Source organism: Lates calcarifer, linkage group LG7_1 (genome assembly GCF_001640805.2).
Source record: "Lates calcarifer isolate ASB-BC8 linkage group LG7_1, TLL_Latcal_v3, whole genome shotgun sequence".
Taxonomy (NCBI): domain Eukaryota; kingdom Metazoa; phylum Chordata; class Actinopteri; family Centropomidae; genus Lates; species Lates calcarifer.
The window spans coordinates 7,019,183-7,033,448 of NC_066839.1; positions in this window are offsets into that span (position 1 = coordinate 7,019,183).

The following is a 14,266-nucleotide window of genomic DNA, read 5'->3' on the forward strand; positions in this document are numbered from 1 at the left end:
ACATTGTTTTGCATTTGGAGATAGATAGAAGTGTGCAGAGCTTACTGTTCAGATTGTTGATCATGTTCTGGTTCAGCATCTGATTCATTATTTTTTATAGAGCGTGAGTGCTTTTTGTTCCATCTTGGTTTATTCATTTATTTGTTATACGAGACATTTCTGAAGCCCCATAAATAAAAGGTAATTGAGTTCGGATATGAAGGTTTTAAGACATGTAGGTGGCCTCTCTGCTATTCATTTTGTGATATTTTGTTCTCTTGGCTTCATTAGACCATGATCCTCAGAGTGCACTGGAGCAGTTTGCATTTCAGCTTGACACAGTTCAAATGAGGATCAGATCACCCACCTCTGTGGGCCTCTTCAAGCCTCTTCGCTCTGTCTGAGCGAAGAGGCTTGTCCCATCCAGGTGAGGGAGGGCAGCAGCCATGTTTCGGTCTAATTCTTCAGGGAGTATAAGAAACACAGTGAGACTGGCTGCCTGTCATACAGGCTTTGTGTCAGACTGTTACAGGCTGAGCAGGGCAGCTGGCGAGGATGCCTGCTGGGTGCCTCCTGTGTAGAGGTGCTCAGGGTAAGACTGACTGCGAGGAGACCTTGGGGCAGACCCAGGACTCACTGGAGGACTATGTATCCCATCTGGGCTGGGGATGCCTGAGGCGCCAACTCATTAAATCTTATTACTCACAACAATAGCTGCATGTGAATCAGAATTTTTAGTGTATAAAAATTAAAAATTAAGCACTGATGTTTAGTCCATGGATACAGGAGTAAATTAATTAGCAGTCAGTTTATTGCCAGGAGGCCTCAATAACAAATTCATCTTAAATACAGTGAGACATCGTGGGATCTTTGAACAATAATATTCATGATATTCGGGTCTAATAAACAGCCATTACTTTCAGTCTCTCTGAGTTGTGCTTTTGCAGGTGATGATAAATTACCCCTGAGACTTATCTTGGGTCACGACAAACTTGTAATGGCAAAAGAAAAAGCCATGCAAATGAAATAATGACCAAATATCTCCAGCTCTTCCTCCCGAGGTAACTATCAGAAAGTGATCATAATATTCTTAGCGGTAATGCTATGCCTTGTAACTTTAGTTGATATGGAATAATATCACCAGTGTGAGACTTTTTGTTACAGGATTGTTCCAGAATAAAGCAGACATAAAATAATTTTATGTTATGTTCGTTTGCAAAAACATTTAAAATCACCACATAGGGGCAAACAAAACATATTCAAATGAAATAACTGTACTAAAATGCATCAGTAACACTTTCTGACTTGTGACACTGTGACAGTTTATAGCTAAACAGTGTCTACTCTCATGACCCCTCAGGCTTCATATGAGCAGAGAGCAGTTCAACCAGAGCATTCCTTCTTTTTCAGATTGGTTCACTTTAACTTCTTATGTTGATTTTATATTAATGTAAATGTAATTTTAAATCCAAAGTTTCCAAAACCTGAAAATATGCCGGACAACATTTTGAAGAAATGTGCTGTATATGAAATGATGCACAGGACAAAAAGAAAAAAATATATATTATTCTTGGGTTCTTGGGTTTTAAACTTGTCATTAGTTTTAAAGGTGCTCTATGTAAGTTTTTGCTATTGCTATATGGCCAATGTTAGCATTAACAGCTGTTCACAGAACTTCAACCATTGTTTCTTTTACAATACATGAGGTTAGAATACAACCTCTGGCCAGCTCTGCTGGTTAAGACAGGGATAGCTGGTTAGCATGCTAACTTCATTTGAATAGAAGTGACAGAAATAGAAGCAAAGCAAAACTTAACATTGGCATTGCTTTCGACCACTGGAGACAACTCTTGAAGTTTGATAACGTTTCTTCAAGGTTCATAAGTCAACATCTGTTAATACTGATGCCGACTATGTCATGCTAGCAAAAACTAGAATATTTAATGGATGATTAGAAATAAAAAGAAAATAAGAATTTTCAATTCACTGCAGATTCAGACAGCAGCCCTGTAAATTCACTCCAGATCATAAAGAGTGAAAGATTTTCCATTATTTTGAAATTGAGTATAAATGTGCTTTGAGAGTGTACCAGTCAAACCAGAGCTTACAGTCTGACCTACTGTATGTGCCTACCTGCCTGTCTGTGAAGTGCAAACATCCCATCTCTCCACTGAACTGGCATGACTGCCTTAGATATACTGTTGGCATGACAACCAGTGAGGATTGAAATGACTAGTCACATGACACAGCCAAGGTTGAGCACAGACAAAGCAATGGAACATGATCATTTGTTCCACAGGGAAAGACTTCGCAACAGACAACGTCGTCGTCGACCAAAAAAAGGGGGGGGCAAAAACAAGATGTTCTGTGCTAATTATCCCAGGGACATCCAGATGTCCCCAGAGGATGCCTCCTCTGCTGCACAACACAACTGAAGTGGGTGTATTCTCCAGCCCAGCACATCGTGATCCGACAAGTGTTAGTGAGCTGCTCACAACTGGTGCATTACAGCTCCTTGAGGAAAGGTGAGGAGGCAAAAAACAAAAGAAAAATGAGTAGAAAACGGTAAACATCTGCTATCAGAACACGGAGGGCTAAGCTCGGGTGTCATGGCAACCGAGTCCCTTTGAATGAGATGTTGGTGTTGCAGCATCATGTGGCTGAATAGCAGGACCCCTGGACAGACATGGTCATGGAGAGCTGATCCCAGCCAGAGTGCGAACACTGAGGGTCTGCAGTCATTCACGCTACTGTCCACCATCCGTCCCCTGAGAGGTCAATACCAGTGGAAAACAATGCTATAAAACACACAACCTTTACTAAGACAAACCCACATCTTCAGCCAATAAAAGGTACAACTTTATGCATAGCTTTGTTTAAATTTAAACATGGATATAAATACAATAAAGCGGGGATATTTTGAAGTTTGAAAATGATAACTTTTTATCATTATTTTCTTTTTAGATCCCCTACTAAACTTATAATTAATTGCACTTTGAAAAATGACACTAAAGATATACCCAGTGTGTTAAAGTGTGATGCTACAGGATACTGATCAAGTGTCCATATGTGAGGAGTTGGGAATGAGAACATGTATCTTATTTTATATCATATTTACATATTAATTTGATTTTTTAATTGAACACAGCGGTCTGAACATTCATCTTGATGGACATGACATTCAGCACACTCTGAGCACTGTCATGCCTCATGCTAAACTCAGTTGTCCCCCCAAGACAAAGATGAGGACACGTGACTATACAGTGAAAGCAGTGGGTAATAACATGTGTATAAGAGATGCAGTATTTGCTGTTCTCTATATGTTCATGTGTTAATATCTAATGAGAACACTCAGGTATGTGTGTCTCCTCTGCTTCCTCACTATGAATATACCACTCAGTCTCTCGCTAATGTGATTTAGCAAACTAACTTACTTATTCCCTCGCCCCCTCCCTCCCTCTGTCTCATTGGCACATACTCAAGCTTTCAGGTTTAACACGCAGGTGACACAGTGATTATCAAACCTCTGACTCTAAACTTTGCCAAACATACACACAAAACCACCAGACATTTTTGCCTCACATCTGAACAAGGTAATTTTTTGCACTTTGGCAGCTCCAAAATGGCAGTGAGAGGATAATTTACAGAGTTCAGTGCCCAAAAATGCACACAGCCTGCTGATGTTTACCAGGTTTCTGTGGACAGAGCTCTCAATCACTGCTGCTGGGAGACAGTTTGTGTTGCTCTGTTAAGTTTCAGTTTACCAGCTGCTCTCTCATCTCATCCTGCTCCAGAATCACATTTGAGCAGGGTGAATGTTTACTATGTCAGACGTTTGAGATGAGATGCTCGTCTCTGCTGCGGCCTCACTCTAACGCTGCATTTTTGTGTTAAAATATTTTTCCAAGTGCAGCTTTTTACACACAGTCAGTACCACTCTCCTGTCTTCACAGAAGACAAAACAGTGGACCCAGATGAGACTGGCTCTGTTCAACAAGTCCGAAGTAAACACCAAAAGACGACATTTTGTCCATGTCCTCACAGAGGCACAAAAAAAAAAAAAAAAAAAAATCATGGTATCAATTAAGATAAGTACATTAAATTGAAGGAACAATTGTGATTTAAGTTAAAAATTTTACAGTCAGGGAACCTGTGAATCCACGCCAACCTCCTCCCTATGCCAATGTTGTTACTTGATAACATTACCTGACTTCCTCCTTTGCTCCTGTCATGATTATTACAGACCCAGAGTTCTTTGTCACTTAAACATAAACATATAATTTTGCTGTTGAAGTGACTGCTGCTGTCAATCTTCTTGTAGAAACAGTCTCCTGCATTTAAAGCTAACCATCACCATTCTCCAACATTGGTAAAGCTCACAAATGTACACATTATATAATGTCTGTTTAATCCATAAAAATAGTGTAAAAGTGGCAGGTTGAGTTTTTATGGGGGGATTTTGTGTCAGACTACTAACCCTGTTTATGGATTAAGATACAGATAAGGTAATAAATTCATGGAAAAACCTGAAAAATAAGCACAGAAACAGGATGATAATGCCTCCATCCATAGGGCATGAGGGGTTACTGAATGGTTTGATGAGTATAAAAGTGAAGTGAATCATATACTATGGCCTTCTCAGTCACCGGATCTCAACCCAGTTGAATACCTGAGGGAGAAGAATGTGAAGAACATGTTAGACAGCACCCCAAAATGAGGAAAGGGGGGAATATATTTTGGAACAATGGTGTAGAGTTCCAGAGACTATCCAGCTTTAAGGTGAAAGTCTGAACTTCAGTGACACAAAGGCTCATTCTCACAGCTGTCATTCATATTCACTTCACTCACACTGCATCCTGATATGATTTATGTAGGCAGACTGCGTTTACCGTCCACATCCACATTAAAATCAGATTTTTTACCGCTGAAATGCAGATGAAGATAAGATTGAAAGAAACTTTAATTACTCTCTTGGGTGGTGGGTGCATGGAGGGGGGGCTGGGATGCTGCAGCAGCAAATATCACAATAACAAGACACAATAAAGAAAAATCTAAATAAGAATAGAGAAAATGGGTTTTTGAACTCTTAGACTATTAAAGGAAAACTTCAGCTCTGGAGCACTAAGGAGAAAAATGTGCATTCATGGGGGAACAATTATGCACAGCAGCAAACTACTGAAAATTAAAAGATATGAAAAATTTGAATATGTTTATCTCTAAGTTTTTTCTAGCACCTACTAGGCTACATGGACTTAGAGGAAGATATAAGAAAATACTGCTGCAGTAGTCAGACTAGACCATGAGTAAACTCAGTGAAGTTCCCATTTAAACCTGTGTTGTCTGTTTTTATAGTTAGTAGTGATGCACCTGAATGTGACTGTGCACACAGAGAGCTTTGACTTGAAACACAAATGAAAGGAATATAAAGATAATATGTGAGAAATGACAGCCTATATATGAAAAAATGTGCATTGTGCTGAGTTTAAGCTGTCCATATATAAACTAGAGGTGTGTCTGTGTGTGGATGTGCCTTCTACATTAGCAGACACCTTTGCAAGTATGTTTACGTCACAGATTCAGATAGTACAAAATGTACAGATCCATTTCTGTCCATCATTTTAACACCCCAGTAGAAAATACTGCACAATTTGTGCAGAAGAAATGACACTGTGCATCATTTATTTTCACAGATTGAGAGTTGTTAAAATTAGCCCCACCTTTACCAGCTGCAGTATAAAATAATACATACATTAATCCATCAGTGATTATAATTCAATATTATTCTGAGGTGTCTGCAAAATGAGCACCTTTGCTTTTAGGTACTTTGAGTGTATTTTAATACTTTTGTAATCTTATTCAAGTAAAATATGATATAAAAGTACAAGCTCTGAGTGCACTTAATCCTTCAGTCTTCCTGAAAGAAATTATAAATCACCAGACTTGGAGGTACAAAATGCAATGTAAGCACAGAGTGAAACAGAAGAAAAACTATTTCAGACAATGCAAATCTAAAAGAATGTCTTTTTTAAAATAGTTAATCTGCACACGTAACCAGACATCTGATCAAAAACTTGATAAAATAATCATGAAACACTACAAAACAAAAGGCATCACCTTCTCTTCAAGTGAAGAGAAGAGAATCCACATTATGCACTGTACATTAAATGAACTCTTATGCACAAACATCCGTCACTGGTCTCTCTAATGTCTTCTAGATGAACCCAGAACACTGAGCTGTGACGGCAGTATATACGAGTGTGTTTGTAGAGATGGTGCAGGCGGTGCAGCAGGAAACATCATGCACACTTGGAGGGTGGGAGGTGTTGTCTGAGATGGAGTTTAGGTTGAGTGATGCAGGCTGCTGCTGGCGGAGGCTGGTGTGGGAAGAAGGCTGAGGATGTGACTGATGGACAAGCTGGAGGAGGAGGAGGGGAGAAAGGACTGTCATCTCCCCTCCTTGTGCTTTTGCAGAATTTGCACACACACACACACACCATGTTGTCATAGCACAGTTACTTTTTTTCCCTCCCCTCTTACTTTTCAAAACAGAGGAGGAGGAGGAGGTTTGACACAATTTGCAGAGCTGAGTCTGAGCTGACAAGGAGTGAAAAAGTTGAAGGGTGCTCATTTGTCAGGACTCAAAGAAAGAAACTCAAGAAGAAGGAAACATTGGGGCATTACTGTGGCATACATTCTAGCCTTTAAGTTTTCAAGCACCATGGTTTTCAAGCACCATGGTATCTGAGGATCCAAGATGTAGGGATCAGTGGAACGAGGCCTCAAATGGATTATATTCATACATTTTTAGTGACAGATCTGTGACTTGCCAAATATGTAAATTAACAACATATCCTCGTACAGTAATAGAAAACATAATCCAGTTGTAGTTTCCTTTTCTATAAAAATAGGTAGGGTTTAGTTGTGCATAAACAAAGTATGCTGAGATGTCAAATTGTGCAGACTTATAAACACTTCACTACTGATTTCCCTAATAAACACCAGAGATGCAGATTTTGTGCCACACCACTGCTGAGGACAATAAAGTTTTATGAGGCTGTTGTTTGAAAACCTTAAAAATCCTTTAACTGAAACCAAAATAGTGTGGAGACTGTGTCCTAACAGGTGGCACCACACTTCAAATACAGGTTTGAGCTTTGAGTTTGACCAAACAGCAGATCTGAGGTGTTTGTTACCTAAAGAGGAGATAAAGTATGGCACTGTCACTACCTTTTTATTCTTGAGACAGGACTCTGTGTTTTGTTCTCAGTCTCAGCTGTTCAAACCATTTACACTGAGCAAATCCCACAGTTTGTTGATTTAGAAGTGAAGACAACCTTTGCTGTAAACAGACATTAAAAAGAAATGTACAAAAAGTCTCAGAACTTGTTGGGCCTTAATTGACTTGTTAGGACTTGAAGCTAATTGATGCCTACAAGACAAAGGAGGGATTTCCGCTGTCTGAACTGTCATTAAGAAAAGGCAATTATGTGGAACTGTGGAAGTCACGACAAGATCTGACAGCCCAAGGAAACTTTGAGGTAAAAATGCACGTCTACAAAAAAGTCAGTAAAAATATGGAAACCAGCACATCGAAACAAGGAAAATGATTCTAAACTAAGTTCATGAACAAAACAAAAAACACACCTCAGGTTTAATTTCTGCAGAATTTAGATGTATCTGTTTTTTCCTGTTTCTCTTCTGATGTCCTTCCCTTTTACCTTCCTTCCCTTCCTTTCACATTCTTCTCTCGGCCACTGCGGAACCTGGGGGGGCAGCCATGACAAGTCTAATCAACAAAATGTTGCACCCACCCAGGGCTTCAACTCCCTGGGTTCCCTCAACTTGACTTTCATCTGTTCTGGATCAGTCGACTGCTGATTCATCCTCTCATGTGTGACCCTTTTTTCATCTCTGTCCAGTCCGTCCTTGATCCCTCTAGGCCTGCACTTGATTCTAATAAGCTAATCAATACATTCATAAGGGCATTTAAGATAATTAGATAATTTTTAAGATAGATCATTGAAGATAATTTTCTACACTGCAAATCCCCTGCTCACCACCATCCCATCACTTGGCATCAGGGAATGAAATGACAGATATCTGACACTGAACTATAGGAGGACTGCATCAACGGTAAATCCAGCATAAGCATATGAGGTTCTGGTTGGTAGGTGGGTATCCAGCACGTTTACTTAACCTTAATTTGAGAAACAAATTCCCTTAATCTGTCTACTTATGTTAAAGGATTGTTGGGGTGAGTTTTTCCTTATTAAACCAAGTATATAAGGATACAGGGTGTCATATGTTGTACAGGTTTTAAAAGGTCTTATGTGATTCTGGGCTATACAAATAAAATTTAGTGAACCTGACTTTTAGCATCAGATTCAGTTCACATCCCAAAGTGGGGAGTCACTACTCTCATGCATTTGTAGCCTTTGGTTTGGTTTCAAATCAGATGAGACAAAATCACTGATTCATCATCAATCAGTGTGGAGCTGCTGCTATCTGTGTATGACGGAGGCATCACTCAGCTGGAAAAACAGAGCAGACTGACAGTATATATGCTTCCTCATCAGAAGGATTTGGTTGTTGTTTAGGAACGTGGTAATCCCAAGATGTTCTGATAGCCAGACACATTCATTAATGCTGTCCACTATAAACCACAGTGGATACTGAACAGCACAGAGCCTGTTTATTCTGGGTTTGAGGGCACTCTTTGATGTAGCAGGGGCCAATATTGTCGCAGAATCCAGCCTCTTAAACCCTCACAAAGTAATGCTGTAACTCAGATCAGCGGCGCTTTGTATTGCCTCTCTGCTCACAAAGACAAAGAGGCTGTGCAGGAGTTGCACAAAGCCTTTTCTCTGCTCTCTTTGCTAAAGCTCTCATTTCAAAGCTTTTCCCCCAGCTCCATTATATCAATTACAAACACCCCCTCATGCTAAAATCCTGACTCGATTTTCTGCTCTTGGATTTCAAAAATGCATAATTACAAATAGCAGCTGGGATGCAATTTCCAACATCTATTTTCTTTCCAGCCTCACGGCCAAATAGGCTGATTTAAAGCAGTGAAATGTCTCTGAGATCCATAGAATTCTGAATAGCAATTTGTAATATATTACTACTATTGTGTGGGATTTTTCTTTCTTTTGAATGAATCATGGTTTACAATATTTAACAGCATGAAAAGGGACTTATTATTCATGTTTTCGCTATCTGGAGAAGTTACAGAATAAAGCCACTGCTGTATTTTTTTCATTCACATGTCAATCACTGTTTCAGGTCTTTTGAAAAGTGTCAGTGTTGATAAAACGCGTTGAAAACCATGCCAGCTACTGACGTGAGCACTGTTGGCTAAACGAAGCTTGCACTCTAAGTGTCTCATCCTCCGGTATCAAATACCTCGCCAGAGATACAGAGTCATGTCATTAGTGTAGCTGGAAGCCGAGGGGAGGGCGGAGCTCACAGAAATCAAATGGGATCCCTGCGGTGACAGCTGTAGAGGCTGGGCAGAGCTGCACCAACCTGCAACAAACACAGCCACATCAAGAGGGCTTTCTATTAAAGCAGCCGGGAGGGAGTACGACAGGTTTAGTCAAAACTGCCCCTCACGTTGAGCTGCACAGGCCTGTAACTGACATCATAAAATAAACACATATTTTCAAATTAGAGGTGAGCGAGTTGGCTAATAAGAGCAGAGGTTCAACAGAGCTGAGGAGAAAATACATCAATAGGCAATGTCTGTCAGATTTGTTACTGGATTTCTTGGCTAGAAGGATAAGCCTGATAATACTCTATGTCCTTCATTTACATGTAGACAACAAAACCCACAAAAAAAGACAAAAACTAACAATGGACTGATCCTGCTAACAAGTATTATCTGTGTAACCAAAGCCTCATATACTGTGTCTTTTTCCTCTGTGCCATTAAGCTCTGCTGTTGCACTCACCATGAAAACACAGGCATTGTAGTTTATTTTAAGTCAGTCACCTCATTAGTGCACCAAATGTGTATTAAAGCAACACTAGATGACTTTTGCTAAGCAACAGGGGCCTCTTCAGCCACAAGTGGTTGTTAAAATAGTATATGTGCATGTGTGTGTGTGTGTGTGTGTGTGTGTGTGTGTGCGTGTGTGTGTGTGACAGAAACTGACTGTAAAACCACTGAAATTGATGAACAACCCTGTAATATTTCTTTTTGGTGTCAAGGGGAACAAAAAAAACAAAAAACAAAAACAAAACAAAACAAAAAGAAACAAAAAGAAACCCTCACTTTCAGACCTTTAATCTTCCAAATAGATGGAGTTACAAGATGAGTAAAAATGACGCAAAGGCTGCTTTGACAGTCTGGTCCAACAAGGGTATTGCTGTTGTACACACAAGCTGATAAAAGCCTTCATAAAACATCTGCTTCCTCTCACCTTGACCGGCCCCTGAGAAGAAGCTAAATGTGCCACAGGATGTTTGGTGGTCAGGGCTCACAGAACCTGATCTGCCAACGATCTGATGGTAACATACGTGTCATGATTTCACACTCAGACAAATCCTTGTGACTCACACTTACATAATTAAAGTCCCAAAGCCAGATGTGAGTCATTAGTTCTGCACTTTCACATCTCAGTAAATTTTGCTGTAAGTTCATTTGCTCTGCCTGATGGCACATGTGGGTGGTAACAGTGCTGTGACTGATAGAAACAGGTCACGTTTAAAAGCAAAACAGCATTACTGTACATTCATGGAATTTATATGAAAGGAGCGGTTTGTATAAAAAAAATCAACTAAAGCAGTTTGAAGCTGCATTATATTGTATCCAGTGATTGTTGACAAAAAAGGGTCAGATTTCCTGAACTCTCTGGCTAATGGTTTTCATTTGATAGCAGGTAAACCTGAAGCCATTCCAGGAAAGCTTTCATATTTGGTGTTTGCCCACAGAAGGTGATGAACAGATTTCTTTTTACTTTTTTGAAATAATTCTTTTGAAATCTGTTATGTGTAAGTGTGGAGGTCATGCACGTCACATGGTGCATACATATTTTCCAAGAGTTTTCATCGCCTGTGCCTAACCATACAAAATGTATAATTGTCAACACAAGTCATCCAGTGAAATACAACAGCACCTGCATGGTTTTAACTCCTGTAAATCCTCATCCAAAAGCACAAGCTTTTAAAGTTTAAAAAACAAAGGCCTGTTTCTAATTTAAGCATGTATCAAATGAACTGGTTCTCTCAGTCAAGTTTGCTAGGAAACACTGGAATTTTCAATCTACCAAACTTTTTACAACAGTAAATGGAATAATTACAAGCACTGACGGACTAATTAGAGTGAATGTGCATGGTGAAATTGAATAATCAATCAATTTAACCTCACCACAAGTGGCAATTTTATTGAAATATTGACAACTTATTGACCATTTGGTGACTTGACTCACATAAACTGTTCCTGCTGCCTCTCTCAGCCAAAGCACTGATGCTGAAGCACCACGTGGATTAACTCATATGGCAATTAGTCCCCCAGAGCTACACAAATAACACGATTTGTTACGACTCTATTCTGTCTTCTTTTAAAACTGTGCATCAGTGTAATGAGTCAGACCGATCCCCATCAGCCAGTTGGTGAATGGACTGTGGTTTCGGATGTAGCTGTCTGTATTCCCATCATAAAAGGGAACATAAAGGGAGCCACACAGACAGAGATCGAAGAGGTGAAATAAATGTTGAGAGCCAAAGAGACGTATTAATAATGTAAAGATATTTCATCAGTTTTTTTGGGGCAGCACTGCAACCCAGAAAGATTCTCCAAAGACAACAAAGTCTTTCTCCTGTGTCAGCTTTCTCATTATGACTGCAGTCTTGTTCGAGGAGCCTTTTGAGGAGTCCATTTCCTTTACGGCTCCTCATTGGACACACACCAACATATCCCCACACCTCACTGTCGCTGTTTCCCAGAACATAATGAGGCATGGCAAGATGAGACTGTACCTTCTGGCAATTTTTACGATGAAACTTTGTCAAGGAAAAAGTAAAGTATACGGATATGCCTACTGAGGGAGGACTCCATCATTTTCATACAGCAGCAGCAGCAGCACATGGTCCTGCAGCTATACCACATGAAATATTATGTTTGCTGTGACAAAAGCTGCCCCCCTCCTTTCTCGCTTCCGCCAAATCCAATTTACTTGTCTCCAAAACACTCTGCTGCCTCTTTGAGTATGATAATCTGTAGATCTGCAGCCAGGGAGAGATTCTGGAGATCACATTTGAGTGTAATTACACTGAGATTTTAGGGTGATTACATCTGGAAATTGTACCAAAAGCTTAGCACATGATAAATATACAAATAAATTCAGGCAACAAGAAACCTGCGGGGAAAAGTAAGAGTTTCATCCCCAGGAAAATATTAGCACATCATCTACAAAAGAGGAAAACACACACTCTTTAAATTCATGTGATGAAATACAGCATCTGTATAATAATGGCCTGGTCAACATGGAGCCTCCTAACTACATTAACTGGATATTAAAGCTGCCACTGGCAACTTGATATGTCAGTGTGACCCAAAATGGCAGCAGCTGGTGACTGTCTGACTGAATCTGAAAGTGCGTACATCTCCACACTTGCAGACTTAATGATAGCGTTCCCAGCGAATCAGAGGTCTGTCCAAATCTACAATTCATATAAATCCACAAGGGGCCTCAGGCAGACTTTCTGTGGACTTTACAAAATTACCCACAACACATTGCACTGTGAATGTGAAGGTATAAAAGGAAGGAATAGCAATAATCCGAATTGGCTGTAGTCTATATCAACGGTTCCAGCTGTCTATACAAGAGGTGCCCAACAACCATTGACAACAAGTGGGCAGCTGCTCAGGGACCCCAGACCCTGATGGTTCCAAATAGCTGGCTGGAGGTTTCTGCATTATTCCCTAATATTCTTTCTGAATTAATTTTCTTTTTGAAGACACATTTTTAAAATTGGGTCCATGAAAGGGGGTGGAGAGGGTTTTTCGCCATGACTTTGAGAATTTCATGTGGTCGACAAACACTATCTCAGTTAGTGGAAAACTGCTGCTTTTCTCTGTCACAGCCCAGCTTTGTGAGTTATGCTGATAAGTAGGGTGTAAAAGGAAAATCCTGCTTCAGACTTCAAAGAGCAAATCAACTGCACTGCAGCCTTGTTTTCCTATTTTTTTTTTTTAATTTGTTAAATTTTTTTGTTCTGTTTTCCCATTTTATTTAGCAGTTTGAAGTTGATTAAAAAAAGTTCCAGGCAAAGGGATTTGAGGAATAGGAGAAGAAAAGATGACAACACCAAGAAAGGTTTTTCTGGACATGTGAGAATATTCTTTGCTCTGAACTGATTTTCTTAATCAAAAACTACAAAACAGCTTCATCCTGGATGGAAACGTCCAGACTTTTCAAACACATAAGCTTCAAATGAAGTTTACTTCAAAATCAGGTCTCAAATGGAGACAGATATGCTGGGAAAACTGCTGATGAAAATGCAAAAAAAGTAAATAAAACACTGTTGAGAAAAGCAGCCACTTCAGGCACAAGGGAGCGGAATTATAAATGATTAGATACTGGCTACAAACAACCACTCAGGAGAAATGTTTGCTGCTAGACATCAACGCAGACCTGACTGTCATTGTTATCTGCAACATCAAGGTCGTCATAGCGATGACACCTGATGCAGGAGCATCAGCACCATGTTGGTTACCACAGGCGACTGAAGCAAATGCAAAGAGTCAGGGGCCACTCAAACCTGAAATCTCTTCCTGGTCATAAATGAAGAGCCCGTAGCTTCACATCAGTGAATCATCAGCAGTCAGAGGTGCTGCTCTCTGCAGGGACCTGAATTATTTATTTGAGCAATGTTCCCCTCTGAACTATTGAACTTATTTTGAGAATGTGAGAGCGCGAGGGTGGCCAGTGATTGCTGCTTTACAAACATTTTCGGTGCTTGAGTTACAGATAGAACATGCTCTTAAGGCACCAAGTTAAAGTATGTCCAACTCACTGCTGCTAAGTACTCTCATGGCAGAGACTGATTCATCTCATGTTGCTGGAACAAAGGTAATGCTCTCTGAAGGGCGCACCAAAACTGGAAAATCACTTTTCTTGCCATTTCTGGAAAAATGACAAATCGTGATGTGAAAAGAGCACTCCAGCAATTTACTACTGCTTGTCTGTGGCGTTTACAGACTCGCCACAGACAGAAAATGAAAGGTCAAATTGATAGAGGCAGAGATATCACGACTTTGGGCCCAAAATTTCAACAGAAAGCTG